Source organism: Pogonomyrmex barbatus, unplaced genomic scaffold (genome assembly GCF_055798465.1).
Source record: "Pogonomyrmex barbatus isolate J1 unplaced genomic scaffold, ASM5579846v1 scaffold7, whole genome shotgun sequence".
NCBI classification, from domain to species: domain Eukaryota; kingdom Metazoa; phylum Arthropoda; class Insecta; order Hymenoptera; family Formicidae; genus Pogonomyrmex; species Pogonomyrmex barbatus.
The window spans coordinates 435,248-457,492 of NW_028297171.1; the positions used below are offsets into that span (position 1 = coordinate 435,248).

Genomic DNA, 22,245 nt, shown 5'->3' on the forward strand with positions numbered 1-22,245 from the left:
AAATAGCAATCCATATAAAACTTAATTGTAAGATTAACATAAACATTGCGAAATATTATCGTACGACTAGTAGCGCTAAATTAAAAGAAAACTCTTCCTCGTTTTCTTTTTCCAAGAGGGAAGGAATGTTGCGAGGCAACTTAAATAAAGTAACCCGACCTCGTGACATCGGCCCAAGGATTCTGACTAATCCGAGAATTAAAATATGTAATTAAAATATGAATTAAAAATAATAAAAGATAATGCGCCGATTGCAACCGATGTGCAATTCGGCAAGGACGCTGACTCCGACAACACGTGTCGAAATGCTGACGCACCAAACAACGTTTCGACACGAGGACGCGCCGAGGCCGCGTAACAGCGGACCAATAAAAGAACGATGAGAGTATCAGGCGCGGGCTTAGAATCAGAGCATGTAGGACTGTCAAGGAATTGTGATAGTTTGCGGATGATTCGATAACTCGATGTCCGAATAACGGACACCAAGTGTATATATAAAAGGTGTTTATTTTCAAATTGTGTGGCTACTTCTCCCCTTCCGTCACGATCCCCTTCCGTCACGATCCCCTTCCGTCACGATCCCCTTTCGTTGCGCCCGGAGTGGCACAACAATGATGTTTTCTGTTTGATATTGTAGATCTATTTTTCATCGCCTATCATACATTTCAAAAATGAATCGTTTTTTCACGTTTCAAGAAAGAATCGCAGATGTCAACACGCTTAGTGAGATAAATTTTTTTGAACTCATGGTATCCAAATATCGAGCTTATTAATGTATCTAATTTGTATTTGTTTTAAATAGTTCTCAGCGCTCGATATGTTAAGACTACTCTCAGCGATTTCTCATCTTGTTAAACGTCGATTGTTGTAGTCGATCAATGCCTCCATTTTGTGATCATCAACTTCGATTGGTTTCCCTAAGCGTGATGCATCTTTAACATCGAAAACTCCAGACTGAAATTTTGCAAACCAATTCCGACATTGTCGTAGTTTTAAGGCATTTTCGCCATACACATAACTTTTTATGAGCTTGCAAAGCGTTTTTTTTCTTTTCAAAAGTCGCCGTCGTCGTTATCATCGTCGTCGTCTTCCCCTCGTACCTATAAATGTCGGTGTTTGCAGAGAGCTCGCCATTGGTTCCTGCTCGTCTTCTAGCTTCTCTCCATGGGACTCTCCTTGAGGACATCTGTTACATTTTCTTCCCATCTAAATCTCGGTCTTTCTCTGGATCTCCTACCCTGTCTCCCATGCCATCCTCGGATATCTGTGACTTGACATTCATACTATATGTCCAAATCATTGCAATGACTGCGTCTTTTCTATAGTTATGTTTATAGTTCCTATGTTAAGAGAAGTCCTAACACTTAGATTTCGAATCCGATCTCGTCTTGTCTTTCCCTCCATTGCAGGTATCTCATCTCCACTGCTTGAATTCTGTTACAGTATTTATTTGTGAATGTATATGATTCTGCACTGTATGTTAAAATTGGTCTATATACTGTCTTGTATACTGCAGTTTTTGTTTCCTTGCTGATTTCCCTTTTGCCAATGAAATCTCTGCTGATAGCGTGGTAGCATCTTCCGGCTACCACCACTCTTTTGTTAATTTCTACATTTAACCGCCTCTACTAATAGTCACTAATACTTTACTTGAAAGTTCTTACTTGTACTAGCTGTTTCCTTCCTGAGAAGAATGCTATGTTGCTCGAGATTCTGTGAGATGATCATGATTTTCGTCTTGATAACACTAATGGTCATACTTTTGCGCCGCATTTCTTCTTTTCAAATGTTGAGGTTTTGCTGCAAGTCTAGCACTACCAGCCAGCAGGGCCACATTGTCTGCGAATGCCAGTGCCGAGATGATACGGGTTGCATCTTTCAATTTCCGAGTCTAAATTCTTTTGTTGTGTGTTCTTTGCATGCTTTCTTGTTCTTTGCATTAGATCTTCCATCAACATGATGAATAGGTAAGGTGAGAGTACATTCCCCTGCCTGACTACAATAATCTTGAACTCCGACGAGACCGCTCCAACTGTTCGAATTTGATTCTCAATTCTTGTAGAAGGCTCTGAAAGAGATTTTTATTTACTTTCCTTTTTTCCAAGATATTCCAGAGCTCAGCCCATGGGATTTTATCGAAGGACACCTTCTTCAAGTCCAGGTAGCAAATATGTACCTCGGAGTCATGTTCAATTACTTTTTTGAAAATCTGCCGCAGTGTAAAGATCAAATCCTACGTGCCGCGTCCCCGCTTGAAGCCACAGTTGTGCTTCCTCAAGTTCCTCTTCTAGTAAGTCTCTTAGTCTAGTTTTGAGTATACGTGAATAAATCTTTCCTGGAATAGGGATATACCGCAATATCAAACATTTCTGGTTATCTCCTCTTTTGTATATTAGGATTATAACTACAAGTTCCTAGTCTTTGGAAATTTCTTTACATTTCCAGGCCAGCCGGATCTCCAGTTGCAAACGTTCTCCATCTGTTCTCATGTACTTCACCATCTCCGGAATTATTTCTCCTCTAGCTACTTTTCTCAATTGGAGTTTTTTGATTGCTGCCTTAAGTTCTGGAAATTTTGTTGTCTTCTTCCTGTTCCTCTTTCCTATTACTCTCCTTTGCTCTAATGGAGCATTCGGTGGAGGTTGTTCCATGGGGTTCCTCCGTCTTCCGGTCGCATTCCAGCAGCTCTTGAACATACTATCTCTCCATTATTTTCTTCACTTTCGTGAGGAAATTCTCATTTTTATCTTTGATAAATTTCAGCAGGCCTTGTTTATCAATTTCGCATTTTCTTAATTATTTGGTAAAAGAGCTTCTAATTATTCCTCCCGGCCTGCTCCATTTCCTCACCGGATTCTACCCAACAATTGGATTTCGCACTCCTTACCGCCACTTTTACCACCTCTCTCCACTTCTTATATCTCTCATAGTCCTTTCTTCCTTTGGTATTCAAGTATTTTCTCCAGTGCTTTTTCTTTTCTGTTACCAGTGCTTTTACTTCTTCTGTCCCGCATCTTGTAAGCTTCTTTTTAAAATCCTGTGCGCTTGCTCCACACATTTCCTCAGCCGCTTATCTAACTACACTTTTGAAGCTGTTCCAAACTTTCTCCAGATCATCTGTTTCTCCTCCCCTATTCTTTTGGACTTTCGTCGCCAACTCCGTTACTCTTTCTACGTATCTCCTTCTCGTTTCCTCCTTTCTCAGTTTATATGACTTAATTCTGTACGTTTTCTTTTGGCAACTTCTCTTTGCTTTCATGTGTCTTTTCTTTCTCTGTGTCACTGCATCTAGAAGAAGATGGTGATTGTTTCCTATCTCCGATCCTCTTTTCACTCCGGCATCTCGTATGTATTGCTCTGCTTTGACAATCGCGTAAACAATTATAGATTCCTCCCTTGCTGATTCCGATTTTGTGTATTTGTAAATATATTTGTGGAGGAACTTGGTGTTGGAAATGACAAGAGAGTTGCAGATGCATAGCTCTAGCAGTTTCTCATCATTGTTATTTTGCATCTTCTCCCCGTGTTTTCCAATGACCATCCCTGCCATTAGTTCAAGTTGCCAATGCTTAAGATCTCCTAAGATTATTAAGTTGTCATTTTTAACGTCATCAATAGTTCTCTGCAGTGTATCGTAGAACTTATCTTTTATTTTAGTTAATTCATCTTTGTTAGGATCGTAAGCACCACCACGAGAATGACGTCTCCTCTTCAATGAGATCTACTGTCATAATGCGTTCGTTAATGAGTTTCCATCTTTTGACATTTACCAGGTTGTCTTTGTTAATTAAAAAAACCTACTCCAGTTTTTGCCCGGTATTTCTAGTCTTCTGAATATGTCAATGTGTAGCCATCGTCGAGGACGACACATCTTTGTCCTTTCTTCTTGGTCTCAATCACAGCCAGATGTTGCATCAGTCATTTTTATCTCTCTCACCAGTTCACATTCTTTGCCATTTAATCCTTTCACATTCCAAGTTCCTATAATTATATTCCTGAATACTCGCCAATTCGGTTTCTGTTGAATCCGTCCAGCTTGCTCTTCTAATTGTCGCTTGATGAGGTAAAATTTCGGATATGTTAGATATTGGCCAACTTATCGTAAAGCGGATGAAGGGGCTACTTCCCGCGACAGCGCCAGTTCTGATTCGCCCTGAATATTTAATTTCCCCAGTACCTCCCTCCCGGATGCGTGAGCATCCCCCAATCCGCTATTTGGGGAGGCGCCCGATAGGAGACCGGCATCTCCGCACGAGCTTTTCGAAAATAATAGAGTAAAATATGACAAAATAGTATTTTTAATACTAAAATCAACGTGAAATAAACAATCCTTAACGAAATCGTGTATGTTTTTTTCTAAAACAAGCTTGATCCATAATCTATCAAGATAGGATAGTGAATTTGCCATTTAAAATGAAGCTAGTTACATTGCAAGAAATATATTGTCAACTATTAGGAAAAAACGCAATTATTTTTTGGCCAAATCAATAGCATCACTTTTTACAAACATCCTTTTGGAATTGCCATCGACAATATATACAAAACCGATGGTTTTTTTTATTGAGAAAAACTAAAATTTGTTAAAACTTCATCAATTTTTTTCTCATTTAATAATGTTATTTATAAACAAACGTATGGAATAATCATGAAATCCCATCTTTCTCTTATCTCTTATTATTGCCAATATCGTTATGCAAGACCTAAAAGAGAAAGTTCTAAATTCTATAGATATTAAATTACAGTTTTACTATAAAATATGTTGACAATACTTTGCTGATAGTTACTTCTGACAAATCATATTACATCTTGGATAAATTCAATAATTGCTACAAGCAATTGAAATTCACTTGAATGGATATAGTGAAGAAAAACGTTGTCTAAGTTTTTTGGATCTTTCATTGAAAGTGAAGGATGATATAATCTTTATAAACTGGTTCCATAAAAAATTTTTTCACGCAGATATTTGTCACACTTTTCAAGCCATCTAATCTGCTATAAAATTGGAACAATTTATTAAGGCTTAGTAAATAAAGTCATCTTACTATCCCTTTCATCTTTCTATGAAATGAATTATATATGAATATCTAAATTATGTATTAACATTTTAGAGAATAGTTATCTTCTCGATTTAATTTTTACAGAAATCAACTACAAGTTGAAAAAACTTCTTAATTCTGTAGACGCTTTTCTGTATAACTAAATCATTATTTAAAATTAGCACAATCTCGCGCCTAGTTATTATGTCCCGAAGTTCTTTGCTGATCATTTAATAGATGGCTCTCTCGTCAAAAAAGAAACGTGATCTAGCAGCGCTCTTGGTTTGAGAAAAGTTAGTTCTTTTTGTTCATTCGATGTATATTCCGACATATTGCAATCGCCATTGTATCAACATATATTATAAAAAAGTGATGATAATATAAAATAAAGTCAATTTGCAAGGTAACTAGACATTACTCGAAGCAGATCTGTTTCGCTTTCCTTAAGCCACACGGCATCTGAGAAAAAGCGCGTACATATACGTAAAAAAAAATCACAAGATCTTATCATTAACATGATCCTTCGAGCTTAATCAACGGTCATCATCAATTCAGATTAGTAGCAACAGAATAGCGCACAAGCAATAAGAGGTATTGTACAGATTTGAGTGCATTTGAGGTAAGTGCATTATTAAAACGCTCTATTTCATTACAACTAATAAATATCGTACAAGTAATGATTGGTAGAAATTGCGAGGTGAAACGGTCGTTTTTGCTTAGCAGCATCCATACGCTCATTTGTTCAAACGTATCGTGCAGTGCTACATACGTAGTGATATTCTCTTTTCTCATGAGGAGTCAGTATTACCGACATGCCGATTTAACCTTGACGGAAGCGCAAAATAAAGGCGGCTGCTACGCGAATAAGAAATTATGTCGAGGAATTCAATCTAGAACAGGGGAGTCATGACACGACATAACCGAACGTTAAACAAAAATTAGCTGATCTTTGGAATCAATTCGATTCAGACTACTGTAGAAGCACTTAAGAATGCGGACGCTTCAATTGCATACGATATTTCTTTTTAAGCAGCAACAAGCCCAACGCGCGGGATTCGAATCAGCATATTTTTCACTTACACATGTCTAAATGTAAACTAATTCTCGAGCGGTTTAATATAGCGGACAAGCATTTAGTATTTCTCAGAATATCAATCCTATAGATCGTAGGAACGCTCGAATCCGTCTTCCTAAAATAGATTTGCCAGTATTTTCAGGATCCTATGACGACTGGTGTTCGTACCAAGATACATTTGAGAAATTGATCCATTGTAATGATAATCTTATAAAAATAGAAAATTTTTATTACTTATGGTTATCATTAAAGGATAGAGCGGCCATTAAATCCATAAACACTACAACTGACAATTATCATGAGGCATAGAATGCAATTAAAGAGCGATAACAAGCGATGGATAGTTCGGAAACACATAAAGGCGATATTTGAGACACCTGCAGTCACTAAAGAAATATGGCATTATGAGAGTTGTTAGACATCCTGCTCAAACATGTACGGGTGCTCAAACGTCCCATAGAAGCGTGGAATGACCTACTCATGTACATCATACGAGGGTCGTTCGATAAGTCAGGTAAAAAATTAATAAATTCATCTGTTTTTTGGAAAATTCTTTTTCACTTTTCGACGTAGTCTTCTTGGAGCTCTACACACTTAGTCCAGCGGTGTTCCAATTTTTTTATCCCTTCGGAAAAATAGGAAGTCTCGAGGCCTTAAAATACGCATCCACAGCAGTGATGACCTCCTCATCAGACAAAAATTTCTTTCCCCCGAGCCAGATCTTGAGGTTTGAGAATAAAAAGAAGTCATAAGGGACCAAATCAGGAGAATAGGGTAAATGGGGCAGCAATTCGAATCTTAATTCATGCAATTTTGCCATTGCGACTGTGGAGGTATGAGCCGGAGCATTGTCATGGTGAATGACTTTTTTGCGCGCCAATCTCAGTTGTTTCATTTGCAGTTGTTTCGTTGCTCTTCGTACGAACGATTCAGAAGTGTGTAGAATAATATGCTTCTATGACTGTTTGACTCTTCTGTAAGTAGTCAATGAAGATGATTCCTTGAATCCCAAAAAACAGTGGCCATTATCTTCCCAGTCGACAAAACAGTCTTCGCCTTCTTTGGCGCACATTCACCAGGCGCTGTCCACTGTTTCGACTGCTGTTTTGACTCGGGTGTATAGTGATGGATTCAAGTCTCGTCTATCGGTCATGAATCGACGTCGAAAGTCTTATGGATTGCGCTTAAGTATCGACAAACACTGCTGCGAAATGTCTTTTCGTATGCGTTTTTGATCGATGGTCAGCAATCGCGGCACCCATCGTGCATAAAGCTTTTTTATTTCTAATTCTTTGTGCAGGATATTATGCACCCTATCTACTGAGATGCCTACAATCTCAGCTATGTTATGTGCCTCTTTTGAATTCATTAATCCAAAAATAAACGGTCTTCAACGCTGGTGCAGAGTCCTCGTGAACTTTATTTCGGCTTTAATCTGCGCAGCCGTTCATTTCTTTAAATAAAAATGTTTAATCACTGCACGGAATTTGTCTTTCTCCATTTACGACAACTGCTGCCATGCTCACTTTCAACGTCTGCTACCTGTAAACTAAGCGTCGCTTTGGCTGAAACTTGATATGAGGCAGTTTGAATAGTGTTATTTCCTGGCCATATACTACACAGTTCATTATGGTGCTATCTCTCAAAATTTATCTGATTTATCGAACGATCCTTGTAGTTTCAAAGCTTGACAAGGCTACCACTAAAGCATAGGAATCCAGTCTCATGGATTCAAGTCTTCCTGATCTAAAGAGTTGACAGATTTTTTATCAAAGTGATACCAAGCTCTTGAGGCTATAACTAGTAAATCAAATAGCATACCAATTAGCATTGATCAAAAGCAAGATAATAAACATAAAGGATGCCAGTGGCATCACAATTAATTTATCCTGCTTATTATGTAAAAAAACCACCAGTTATATCATTATGAAAAGTTTATTAAATTGCCTGTAGACGAAAGAATTAAATTTGTAAAGAAGGCTCATGAAGTTCGCATGAATTGTTTGTGATCGATAACACATCAAGCGAAGGCGTGCACCTCTGATTTTTATCGCAGATGTCTTAACTATGCTACATTTGTTCATAGCGAACAATTCAAATCAAGCATCAGACTCAAGTAAGAAGGGAGGGTGTCACGGTAGGGCCCGACTAGTCGTGAAAACTCGTAATTATTTTGCGAAAAAATACCACCTCCCAGCCAGGAATCGAACCTGGATCTTCTGCTTACCGGGCAGGTCTTATCTTTTCGACTACCGAGGCATGTGATGATATTTATCGCAAATAACGTATTTAGAATAACATGTCGACAATACAATGATACACATATATACGTATATTACAATATACATATATACATGTATTCTCTCGAATTCCCACGATCGGTACTCCAGAGAGATAATGGTCCTATTCTCTATAAAATCAGGCCAATCCGATCTTTCACACTTTCAGCGCAATGCGTAGCAAGTAATCTCTCCTCAAGCATTTTACTATCTACAGCAGTTTATATCTACGATGCTAATAAGCAAACACACTCATGCAGAGTCCTGCTGGACAATGATTCACAAATGAACTTTATAACTCAGGAGTTCGTAAATAAATTACAAATTGAAGAGAGATCACTTGATATTGCTGCTTCAAGGTAATGAAAGGAATAGTTCTCGCAAATCACATAGTTGATGTATATTTCAAGTCGCATTTTAATAACTATAGTGAGTGCATTGAGTGCGTGGTACCAAGAATTACACAGCCTCTGCCACAGCAATACCCATCCAAAATGTGACTATTCTTAAAAACATAAGATTAGCAGATCCTAATTTCCATACAACTGCAGACATTGGACTCAATTATTCTGACGAATAATATATGCATGTCAGATTGTACAATCTAAGGGCAAGCCCATTTTACAAAAGACACAATTTGGATGGGTAGTGAGAGACACAGATATTAGCGCTGATACAATAAGTTCCGTTAATTGTCATGCAACCCTATTCGATGATTTGAACCGTACGTTCAATAGATTCTGGGAAGTAGAGCATAAGTAGTAAGTGGATAACCATGGCGCGTCAAAACAATTGACGTCACGACGCCAGTGACGGAATGGTGGAAGGAAGGGCTAGAGAGAAGGAAATAGACGGGTTTGGCACGTGGTAATAGAGGTGGTAATCGAGTTGTCGATCTACGCATTCTAATTGGCTCTTTTAGTTAATCCGAGCTGGCTTGCTCCATAGTATCCCGGGTGCTGATTAGTTGCGTGATGATTTCGGCAATTTTGAGAAAATTTTGAAGAGAACAAAAATGGCGGAAGAGACGAAAAGAGAGATTCTGTTTTATTTCGGAGGCAGGGAAAGAAAAGGAACGAGCGGATTTTCCTTTAGACATAGGATTGATTTATGACATGTATAACTTAAAAGTGAAAGAAAAAAAATCTGTATATTATAGAGAAGGAAATTTCCGAAAGAAATAAGCATGAATTAACATTATAAAAAAGTGTTTATTGCTACATTAAATTTTCCATAAGAATAAGTATTTTTTTTTACATTTTATTTTTTTAAAATACATAATTGAACATGACAACACGCTTGAAGTTTTACACATTTTTTTTTATTATAAAGAAAAATCTTACGAAATAGTTGTATTATACAATTATCAGATCATTATTTCCATAATTTTTGGAAAAAATATTAAGAAATCGATTAATATTATAACCACAAGACAGATAATAAAGGAATATGCAGCAGTATTGCCCGCAAGTCTGAAAACATGCCTTGCAGTCTAATGGTTCCATACATAAGTGTTGAAATTTTGTCGTAGTCGTAGGAAGAATTCAGGACCCAAGGATGGTAATGTAATTATCGAAATATGCTTCTATTCCATGTTCATCGACGTAAAAGGCGACCCAGTGTTCGCCAGTTCGATTATGTTTGTTTGTGTTTGCGATGATGGCTGTTGACCTCGTCCACACCTTCGGTATTTTGTCGGCTGGAAAGACTTCCATATATCTGACATCGAGTAGGCGCAACGCGTAATATTTCCAGAGAATTCATATGAACTCGGTGATCGGGTGAGAGGGATTATTTGTCCAACTTCAGTGTTTAACACACTTTTCAAAGTCAAAGTCGTTGTTGCGTTTTCCGACAAATGTATCACCGGGTTATCAAGAACGTGAGAAATTTGTATGATACCTGATCCGTTTTTGCGAATTCGACTTTCGTAAAAATAATTTTCTTTCACTTCACTTTTCGTTTATTCAGTCTTCTTTTCTTCTTTTTTTCTACGTTATTCCTCTTGCATGTTTCGATGTTATAGTTTATATTTAATTTTTGATTCGGTATTGAAAAAAATCACATTGTCTATTTTTTCGTCGCTTACATCCTAACTCGCTAAGGAGACTCGCTAAGGTGACTTGCACTACAATTATCTTGTCTGATTAGCCAGTGTTTCAACTTGTAAGCATTGCGTAATACGCAAATAAATTTCACGTCAACACGAAATCCGTGAGTGCAGCGGCATCCATTCATTTCGGCAAATTTTTAAATGGCGAAGAAGTTCCTTCCAAATTATATAGTTATATTATAATTATATGCTTCTGGAGAGCAGATTACGCAAGTAACGCGCCTTTTCTTTTCCTCTGCTGTAGATGTAGAGTACCTTTCATGTAATTTCTTGTAGTTGAAGCGTGAAATATTTAAGATCGACTTCATCGTCAAACTATTCAACGCCATGATGATTTCACATAAGCCAGTTGTTTTTTCGTTTCGAGCACTCGGGTAAATAAATTGGCAAATGGATAAGGCGATATCAAAATCCAGTGACCAACGTCTAGTGATGCGTTAATCACGAAAACTGCGACTTCTTTTGCAATAAACTTCTCTTCAGCGTCGCGAAAACCGTGTATATCGATGACTATATCCATGACTTCGACTAAATCTGTGCTTCGCAGCTTTTTTCCGACGCTGGGGTCTCGAGAAAAATTGAATTCTATTTGCGTGATTAAGAAAGTATCTTTCAACAGAATTAAAATGTTTTGTGTGCAGGTGGGCAAATAATTTACGAAAAATTTAACTAGAAAAGTCGACGATGATTTATCGAGAAGAGTTGATTTTTAAAACATTATCGAACTCGGCATACACGATACAATTTACTGTCGCACTAAGGGCCTTTTCGAATCTCACTTCTAGTTGCAAGTTTCCGTGTTTGACAAGATTCCAATATCCGACGTTATTAACTGATCGGGAGTACGATCGAACAAATCGGGAGTAAAATCGAAAGCGAAAAAGCAGTATCCTTGAAGATAATCGTCTCTGCTTATAGAATCTCTCTCGAAATTTATTCCGTAATTTTTGAAATTAAACGAGTTTAATTTTCTATCGCCGTTAAACGCTTTATTACCAACAAAACCGATTATTATTTGTTTCGGAAGCTGTCCGAGTATTGCATTATCTATCGAGTCTCCCACGAAACCGAATGTATCGTGAACGTTTTAATCTCGACCATTGTGAAATTTGGCTATAGTTTTACCTAGCATACGCGAATAACACACCAGGGCTTATTTTTGCACTTTTTAGGAGTAGACTGACGTCTAGAATGCATATTTATGATGTCAAATTAAATTCCATAAAGCAAAATAAATTTTTCGAACGCACGAGCCTCATTCTAACTTCCTCTCCATTAACTAAGAATTTATCCTGATTGAAAACGTCGCAGTGAAGATGGCCTATGAGATCTAACGCGTAGTCTCCGTGAATATAACGTACGCGTTTCGTGAGAGCTTGATTCGGGGTTGTCGAATCTACGGCCTCGTCCATGAATCCTGAAGTATTCTCGCCCCACAGACAAGAGGTGAAAATTGGGGAAGTTTTTGCGGATGAAGCATAATTTAATAACGCCTCGATGTAATACTAGACCGTATAAACGCGCGGTATAATTTTTCGATAATTTTCTTTTTCTTTCTCGAATTTTTCACGCTTTTCTCTATACACTACTTTTTATCAATTTTTTTTTTATTGAGCGACCGTGTTTACAAGATGAAGACCTCTTCGCGATACGCGTAGTTCTTCTCACCGCTGTCGAGAAGAAACTGAAGCGCCAATGTTTTCGCGGATATTTTATATCTCGACCTCTTCATCGGGTCCTTTGTTTTTTCCTCGGCTTTTCTCTTGAGATGATTCTTTGAAACGAGTTTTGATCAATTTTTTCAATGAAATATCGTTTTCGACATCCGTTGTTTGGAGGCGACACAAGCTTTTGATTGAAATATACGTCGATTTGATTGAACATGGAATGCATTAAATGATTTACGGGATCTACTTTGGCGCGCTTTCTACTCGTATGCGAAGATTCAACATTGTGTGCGCGCAATCATCCAGATAATCTTCTGGCCGGGTATAACGAATTCTATAGGCGCGTCGTCCGCGAGTGATGTTATAGGTTTGTAATAAACCCATTGCACACTCTCGATGCTGATCCGGGCGGTAAAGAGAAGAGATTAAGCTCATATTTAAGCACGTTCGAGTGGATGTGAAGAAAGGACTTGCTTATCACCCTCACTGCGAATTCCTAGTTCCCCTATTGATTAAGAGAATATATCGGATACGCTATGCTTCTTAGTACCGATTTGATGGTGTCTCGTAGCGGATGACTTTGTAATTTTTCAATAATTTTCTTTTTCTTTCTCGAATTTTTCACGCTTTTCTCTATACACTACTTTTTATCAATTTTTTTTTATTGAGCGACCGTGTTTACAAGATGAAGACCTCTTCGCGATACGCGTAGTTCTTCTCACCGCTATCGAGAAGAAACTGAAGCGCCAATGTTTTCGCGGGTATTTTATATCTCGACCCCTTCTTGGGTCCTTTGTTTTTTCCTCGGCTTTTCTCTTGAGATGATTCCTTGAAACGAGTTTTGATCAATTTTTTCAACGAAATATCGTTTTCGACATCCTTCACACATTAATTCCCATTCATAAGGCTTCTTTACCGATAGCACGCGCTTCTTTACCTAAATACAATAGTATTCTTCTGAATAATCCTCCGAAAAAACTCCCGATCCCATATTCGAACCTACGAAAACTCTAGGAATTTCGCCTCGGCTTCAGCGTTCTGCCAATTGTAATATTCCTCGTCATCGATATCGTACTCCATCATATTGCAAAAAAATTAATTTTTCAAATTTTCTCTCGTATTCCAATAGCTGACGGTAACGGCTGATGATGCTGTTGTCACCTTTATACAGATGAATGTTATCGGACGTGTCTAAAGTGAAACGTTACTGTCGACGTTCCGGATTTGAGTGGTATTCCTTGTAACGATGCACCTCGCCGCATCATTTCATCCGACCCTTCATCCTGCGACCGGACGAAAGCCAACCGACTACCCGTCGGTCCGCTTAAAGGCGCGAAAGCGCCGCTAAACTCTTAAATTATTGTAATAATAATCACGGCCTACGGAGCCGTACGGGAAATCTGCGCTACTTGGCGCGATGCGGCGAAGATACCCGAACGCGCCCGGAGAAGCCCGAACGCGTCACTCAAAATACAAGAAGTAACGAATGAAACTGTTTGTTAACGATTTTGTTATTGTAAATTAGTTCGGCAAAATAATACCCGCGGATCGAGCCGAAGATACGCCGAATTTAACCGAATTATCGATCTGCGGGAGTATAAAAAGCCCAATCCGACCATAAAAGAGACAGATTCTCGGAATCATCCGCCGGGCGCGCTTAGCGAAACCGACTCCGATTCCGAACAGAGAATTCGCCAAGCAAAGGTTGCGAGTACGCCGCCCCAGCCAGGAGTTATTGGCCAGAGCCGATTCTCCGTTTTCTATCCATCGAATCCGCTTGCCGGGAACACTCGAAGTAGCGTGATCGCTGCCCCAGCCAGGAGTTACTGGTGGCTAAGCATCTCCTCCGAACAATACGCAACGCAAAATTGCTACGCCAGGTGTTTCTGGCCGTTGTGCTCTGTGGCCGAACACGCCGGCATCCGCCGCTGTGAATCGCCGCTGTCGTCCTCGCTTCCGAGTATCTATCCGCGATTCGCGTCCGTTATAAATATCCGCGATCCGCGTCCGCTGTAAATACCCGCGATTCGCGCCGCTGTATATATCCGCATCCTCGCTCGCGACGAACCGCTACTGCGTCCGCGCCGCTCCGACCCTCGACCGCGCCCGCCGTAAGTATCCGCATTCGCACCGCTGTAAATATCCACGTCCGCGCCGTCGGTAATTACTTATTTCCGCTGTCCACTACATAACCGCGTCCACTCTATTGGATAACAACTGCGGATAACTGCTTAATAAATTGTAAAACGCGCTGCGATCGTCGCCATCACGATTGACCATATTAATTTGTCAGCCAAAATTCCTTGCTGAATAAATAAATTAGTATCAAGGACTTATTTGCCGCTTTTTCATCCCGAATCCGGACAAACCGATGAGCGTACTTCCTCTCGGAATACGAACCGATGAAAAGACGGTCCGTTTTATTCTTTTCCGAGCTTATCTCTTATATCTATTTTGATTTATCGAAAATTTGTTCATCACACCGGAATATAATACGGAAGTGAGAAATATTTTACAAAATTCGTCCCGTACTCGTAAGTACGTCCGTGTATTTCGATCGGTACTATCCGGAGAAGGGAAGTTCACGCATCACCGGTTATACAAAACTCACATATGTCAAAATAAACGAACATTTTATCAGGAATACTTTTCATCAAACTACAAGATTCAGAATCTCAGAAGCCTACCTGGCGCGTTTTCTCCTCAATAAAACCAATTTTATAAAAATTTTCTGTATAAAAAATCTAATCAGAATTAAATTTGTATAAAGTAAGGGAGGTATATAAGTTTGTGTTCTCAATAGACTCGATTATACATCCGAATATTTGTTGAAATTTATTGGAAAGTCTCATACAATGAATCAATTCGCAAAACGATACGCAGTTAAGCCAAAACAATACGCGCAAAACGATACGCGGATTTTATCACCAGACGAGGGTCGATATTCGAAATGAAAATGTGAATCGGCATTTTTGCATACGGAATTAAGCGCAATGACAATTTCTTCGATATTTTTGTAAATACCAATATTTTAAAGTTTTCTTCGGTGTTAAAACGACATCTTTCTTCTCAGAATTTTCAACATCAACAAATTTGATCACATTTTCATTCCGACTGACGTGTAAGAAGTTACAAGGACCTCGCTTACAACTTCCAATTCGCCATCTAAATGTACAGTATTAGATAATTATGTAATGTAGTTGTATTTCCCGAAAAATAGTGCATATTGCTATTGTTCGGTAGAATCATGAGAAATTGCTCCTCTCACATCTCGAAACCGTGTTAAACTCGAAGCCGGGATCCAGGCCGGGATGCCGAATTTGCTAGGATAATCACGCCAGCTGATCAATATCTCTTTATTAACTTCGCGTCTCCTACTCTTTATCACGCGATCAACGATAAACTCTTCTTCCTCCAAATTTTTGTTGACTCGTGCTAATTCTTGTTCATAAAATTTCCCATCGATGTGTTCACCCGACAAATCACAATTCGTACACGCGTGATGTCTGCTAATGGAGAACGCGAGAAACTCGAAATATCTCCTTGCTCCACCGCGCGTATCCTTTCTCGAAGATGGCTTTTGCTCTACTGATGTGAACGAGATCATTAATCTTGAATTTAGCCTTTCGTTCGCCTTTCTATCGCAGCCGTCGCCTTCTTCTTTTCCCTACCTCATTCCATATCTTCGCGCGCGATATGAGCATTTTCTCGCGTAACGATCGTCGGCTGCATTCTGATGGACGAATGACGAGTGGGATTGTAAGCGCGCACGATATCCCGCAAAACATCGATCTAACGCCACGTATTTTTATGCATGAAATATCGCCACATTTGCTTCTTCAATTTCTGTTGAAACGTTTAATGACCATGGCTTTGATATCCAGATTGCGAGTTACTCGATAATGAATGTCTTTTTCTTTCAGAAAGTTTTGCAACGGTCGCACGATAAATTTCTTGCCTTTGTCCGTTTGCAGGTACACTTTTGGGATTTGACGCCAAATAAGAAGGGAGGGTGTTCACGGCGGGGCCCGATCACGAACCAGTCGTGAAAATTCATAATTATTTTGCGAAAAATAATTTGACTGCCGCTTTTCGAGAGTATGCTTTGAAAAGCTTTTGTCATCCAACTACTCGTTTTCTTCCGCAACGGTTCTACCTATGCGAATTTACTAAGTACGTCGATAATCACTAGCAGAAAAGAAAAGATCACTAACAGATAAGAAAATTCCTCGTTGTAACTTTTGAGATTACTCAATCAAGTTGGCCTTCCACAGATCATCGATATTCGTTATGTTGTAACGTAATCGTGGAAATTTTTGTCTGAACGGACGATGCAGTGTGTACGCGTCTTGCGATTCGAGCCACTTCGAGCTACTTCTCTACGTGAAAAATTTAGTTTAGCGGCACGCAGATTATCCATTGCCGAATATCCGACATAATGTGCCGGATCGTAATACAAATTTTCAGCCCTGTTTCAGCGCGGTCTATTCGAGTAAACACCTTTTTCTCGCCGGTGAAGAATTTTTTACGAAGTTTAGAAGCGGTTTTATGAAAACAAGGTGAATAAAACGGCGCATAATTCGTTTGCTCTTCTTCAATCTTACGTTTATCTTCTCTTGTCCGACGTACCTTCGCTATAAGTTTTCTCGACTTTTTCGGCGTGGAACTCGCTTGTAGTAATAATGCCTGAAAAAATGTCGTTGATAACAATTCCGCATTTCCCACGAGTACAGCCGGTGTGTTATAAGTAATTTCGCAAACTGGCCTCTTCCTACTGCTTTCACGGTTTTTCTTTCGCGCATTGCATTGTTTAGTAGGTCCGTGATATTCGAATCTTTTATGACATTACCGTATAGTCTCGATTTCCTTCTCGTTCCAATTAATTCTTGAGAATACTGCTTTTTCAATTAAATGTTTCAAAAGTAAAAACGCCTTGGCACGAAAACTTGTCGGCATATTTTTTAATATTTTTTCGACGCTTCTCCGTTCGCTACTAGCAAGAGTGCTATAGCGCTATATTGTGCGTTTCGTCGAAGAGTGAAATTTTGCCCGGTGTTCGTGATTCGCGTACTGATACGCTCCCCTCCCGCTTATCGGCATTGTTCATCCGTCAAATTTTGTTCCCTTTGGGACTTTGCAACAAAATGGAGATATTACCAAAGTACTTTATACAATTTCCATTTCTTACTTACGTCGCGTGGAATGGGGGAATTAAGAATTCTACTCATATCCGAATCGAATCATGATAAAATCGTTCCAGGTATTTGCACGGAATTTGAGTTTTTGTTTGTCCTAAATTTCCGTTGCGTGGAATTTTCTGTCGTACCAATTACCGATTGCTGGATCAGGTGCTGCTGCTATTGAAGATAACGTGGCATTCTTTCGAGATTTTTCATGGAAATTAAAACCATCTTTTTTGCTCTTTCCATAACTTTTGCTAAGTGCTATTTGCCGATAATTTTGGAGAATACAGCCGCGAGTATAGGTCCGATGACGTACTGCAAGAATTCACCTCGCTGTACCAATCGTTTTTCTTACTTTTCCAATTTCCTCGTTTTGCCGCTATTTGACGTAAGGTCGTTTTGTTTAGTCGATTTTTTTCAGCACGATCGAGCAGTTACGCTTGAAAGTATTGAAAACATAATCGCGGATGCAACGAACAAATTTATCGTCCGCGGATCGTAACAAAAAGGCACGTTGATTTTTATTCAAATAATCGCTTCGCGCAAATATCGCTTCGAGAAGATATTTCTTTTAACGATCGAACGTTCGGCGATTTTTCGCACGAACGATTTTACCGTCGATGTCGTTCCCTTCTTCTTCATCGCATGGAAATTGCACGCGCGCGACTGATCGGCACAAATGAGAATAAAACGTTTTTATATGCTACCTCTAATAGATCTACGCGATACGTAATGCGTCGTATCTTCAAATATGCATGTTTGAAACCTGAATTCATCTGGAGTCGATTATTTCAGATCTAGCAATAAATAGCCGTGAAATTGAGACGTTGCGTCGTATGCTTCTTCGAAAAATTTTGGATCATCGGGATAGACTTGCCGCACGAGATTGCCGTCGAATTTGCGCACGATCCGGCGGATTTTTGAAAACCACAAAATAATTCGCGTTCAAGAATATATCGCGCTGTTCGCTTTCTTGATGAAAGAAGTTTTGCGAGATGAAAATCACGCTGAAATTCTTATGATGATTTCCTTTAATAAACAGATCCATGATCGTTTTGCTCGACGACAATTCCCTCATAAGATCGTCGATTATTACTAATTTCGGACAGAGCGGATCGGTGGAATAATCTTCCAGACGTGGTAATTCCTCGTGAAATTCGATGGCGGAGTTCTCATCTCCTCTTTTTACTCCTATCTTATATTGTAATTGCTGATAAGCATCTTGCTACTCCGGGTAGTAAAATAAAAGTTTCTCAAATCGGACGTCCAACATAACAGGCAAATAACGAAGGAATCTCTTTACGAAGATTGTTTTCCCGCATCCCACATCAAACCACATACAATCAACGTCGATGTTTCCATCTCATATCCATTTCGTGAAATGAACGTCTCGCGCGTAGTACACGACTTCATAAATAACGAAAATGCGCGATTCTCAATTTTTCGATAAGCTTACTCGCGGCAAGGATCCATCGTGGCGGAGGTGTGCTAGTATCTCTGAGTGACGAGTTCATACGCGAACGATAAGTCTAGGTCGAATGCTCACGTGAGCGATCCTGCGCGAGAGCACCGGCGCTGAATACGGGAGAGAAATGCGATTATCGACAAATCTACGTTTCAACAGAACCGGAGTACATGTTTTTTACTTTGTTTCGTGTTATCACTTTGTGAAACGCAGTGCGAAACAAACTTTGTGAAACAAGTTGCTTTAAAATGTAGATTTATCACTGCTCTCTCCTCGTCGATATTCTGTTTCCCTTCTCTATTTAATGATAAATTATAAATAGTTTTAAAATTAAACAACCGCAAATTTTCAAAATTTAATTTAATTTCTTTTATTTTGCATACTTCGAATCTACGACTGTCCGATGTACAAACCACATACGCGTAAAATTTCGGTCTGCCAAATACGAACGCCTCGATGAAGCTATGCCTATAGCTCTCAGATTTGTCCATCATGTCTCCCAAAAAATTTCCCGTACGCGGTTCGTATTCGCCGGGATCACCGCTGCTCGTATATAGCTCCTGTATATATACGGAGTCGGTATCGTAATATAAAACACGTCGATCTAACTGTTCCAAATATTCATAAACATGTAAACGCGCCTGTATTATCGTGCCGCAATCATCACGTTAGTTATCGGCGAAAGTATTACCTCGTGCTTTAGCCGCCATGAAACGTATATTGTCTCATCGTTGACGGCTAACACGCCGATTATTTCGTGTTCGGAACTTGACAATAATTCCATGAAATCTTGGGGAGTTTTTATTATTTCGATATTCGAAAGGTTAGTTCATTGATCAAATTTGTTCCAGAACGAATTGAGATAGAGTTTGGTAACGGAACGTAAGCCAGGATTTCGATATTATCTTTAACAAGAATGATACCCTCGATCGCTTCATACTTTCTGAGATATCATTCTTCAGGCGGCCGATTCTTATAGCGTAATTATAATGATCGTCAGCGTTCGCGGTATATCTTTAAGTCGCGCAGCAGCTTTTCGCGTAAAGACCGCGCAATCCGATTTAGCAATTGATAGTTTACTTAGAGCCTAAAATTAAGTACAGCAGTTACAAAATAAATACAAACGGTTGCAATTTAGCAATCGCTATCAATTAATAAAAACGATAATAATCAGATATTACAGTGTCGTTCGCTTGCCGCAATCCGCTTCGTCAGCGGTGGGCGCGATTGCGTTCTTGACGCTCGCGACATCCCTCTCCCTTTGATGGAAGAGACCTACGAAGGATTTCGATTGTATATGATTCTTCTTGGCGCTCGCAACAGAGCATCCGTGGTACTGAAGAATGTGGCGATGCGTCTTACTCTCATTCTCGAATTCGTAATATCCATCGATGAGCATGCTCTCTGTTAAGGGGATCCTAAAATGACGGGAATTATCGACACATTATAGTGCACCAAAGAACTTTTTATTGGCTTGACAGATTGCAAAATCCTTTCAGGCAATTAAAATACGCACAAAAAGAATATGCGGGACAATCGATTTAACGAGTAAATAAGAAAAAAATTAAAAAATTCACATAATTTTAGCTCGTACAGTTGTCACATCAGATTTTCGTTTCCTTAATACAAAAATTCTACAGCTCATATATACAAAATGAGTACGCACTTCAGATGAATAAACAATACTATATTTTTGTATATTTATGATTGAAAGCTTAGAAAAAAAGTTTGAGACTTGAACAGATTATATATGATTTTTACGCGTACATATATATGTTTGGCGCAGGTATAAAATAAGTAGAGCAGTAATTGTAGTTGACAGATCTTGCAATAGATGGCGTTACAGAGGAAAGATAAGGACAAACGATCTATGGGATCGATAAAACGTTCAATAAGTTTGCTTGCTAGAATAAAATGAATTTAAGTTTTTATCGAAATCGACTATCCCGCACTTCTTTTTTGTGCTATGTTTCAATTACATAAAAGGATTTTGTAATCTGTAAAGCCAATTCACGCCGGCTGTAATGTGTCAATAATCAGTATTTTCAATAAAAAACAGTCAATATATAAATTTGTGTTTTTACTTTATATATATGTATATATATATATATATATATATATAATATATATAATATATAATTATATATATATATATTATAATTATAATTATAATATATATATATATATATATATATATATAATTATAATTATATATTATATTATAATTATAATTATTATATATATATATATTATATATATATATATATATATATATATATTATATATATGTAATAGAAAACTTTTATATATATATATATAAAAGACGCGATTTTATGATAGATGGCGTTGCAATCTGATTCTGAAAAACAAAGATGAGTACACGGACGATGTCGTCGAAATGAGAAATAATTATACGCATACTGTTGATGCTTAGATCTTTTTTGTTATGCTTTTGATTGTAATTTTACAAGTTCAGTATTGTTCTTTAAAATAATTCAACATGCCGAACTATATTGTTTCTTCCTTGCATAACATAAAGCATGAAAGAATGAACCCATCAAAATCCTTCATTTTCATTCTCTTTTCGAACGGTGCTGATAATCAAAATAAGAAGTATCCGTTTCGACAAAATAAAGAATAAAAACTTCTATTTGAACGATTTCAATAACAAAAAAAAATCAGAAGCATTCGGTCAGACGGCACTGGTAAAATTAATAACAGATGCGTCTATTCGGAAGGTACTAACTGTATTAAAAATCGTCTGTTCAGACGATATTGATGATTACAAATGTAAAAGTTCTAAACTAGAGATGGACAAAAATATATTGAATGCGATCTCACGGGAGTGGGCGATGGAAGGGCATTCTGTAATTTTAATTTAAAAACTATAAATGAGGCACGTACACAAAAGACGAGACGTACATATGCGCTCGATGTCTCAACTATTATGGGAGAATAGAATAAAAGTACTATCCTACTATCTTGCGCTCGCGACGCATATGAGAAGGAAATAGAAATATTATCGTACTCTTTCGCACAGTATGCGCCGTGAGGTGGTTCAGCTTTTTTGATTATCGTTCATTATTGTTAACATAATATAGTGAATGAATTGAAAAGAATAAACAGACATTAACAATGCATGAAGAGAAACGAAAATGGTTATATATAATCGTGTATAATTTTATGTATAAAAATTATAATTGTGTAATAAATAAAAATGTGTACGAAATTATTTTCTCAGTATAAATGTATAATATATGTTCCGAAAATATTTAAGAAATTCACAGTTTTGAGTGATTACTTACAAATTCAAGACATTTATTGAACGATGAAATGAAATAAAAATGACACATTGCCACTCTACCAATACAAAATTCTGTCGATCATTTTTTCGATTTCTGATATATACACGATTGAAATAGTTAAC

At 38.2% G+C, this 22,245-nt stretch overlaps 1 protein-coding gene across 9 annotated transcripts in view; it reads left to right on the plus strand.

The window, feature by feature from the left end:
• The window catches only part of LOC105432862 (uncharacterized), a 552,262-nt gene that overhangs the window by 209,621 nt on the left and 320,396 nt on the right, over window positions 1-22,245 (plus strand). The gene's annotated exons all lie outside the window — the stretch shown is intronic.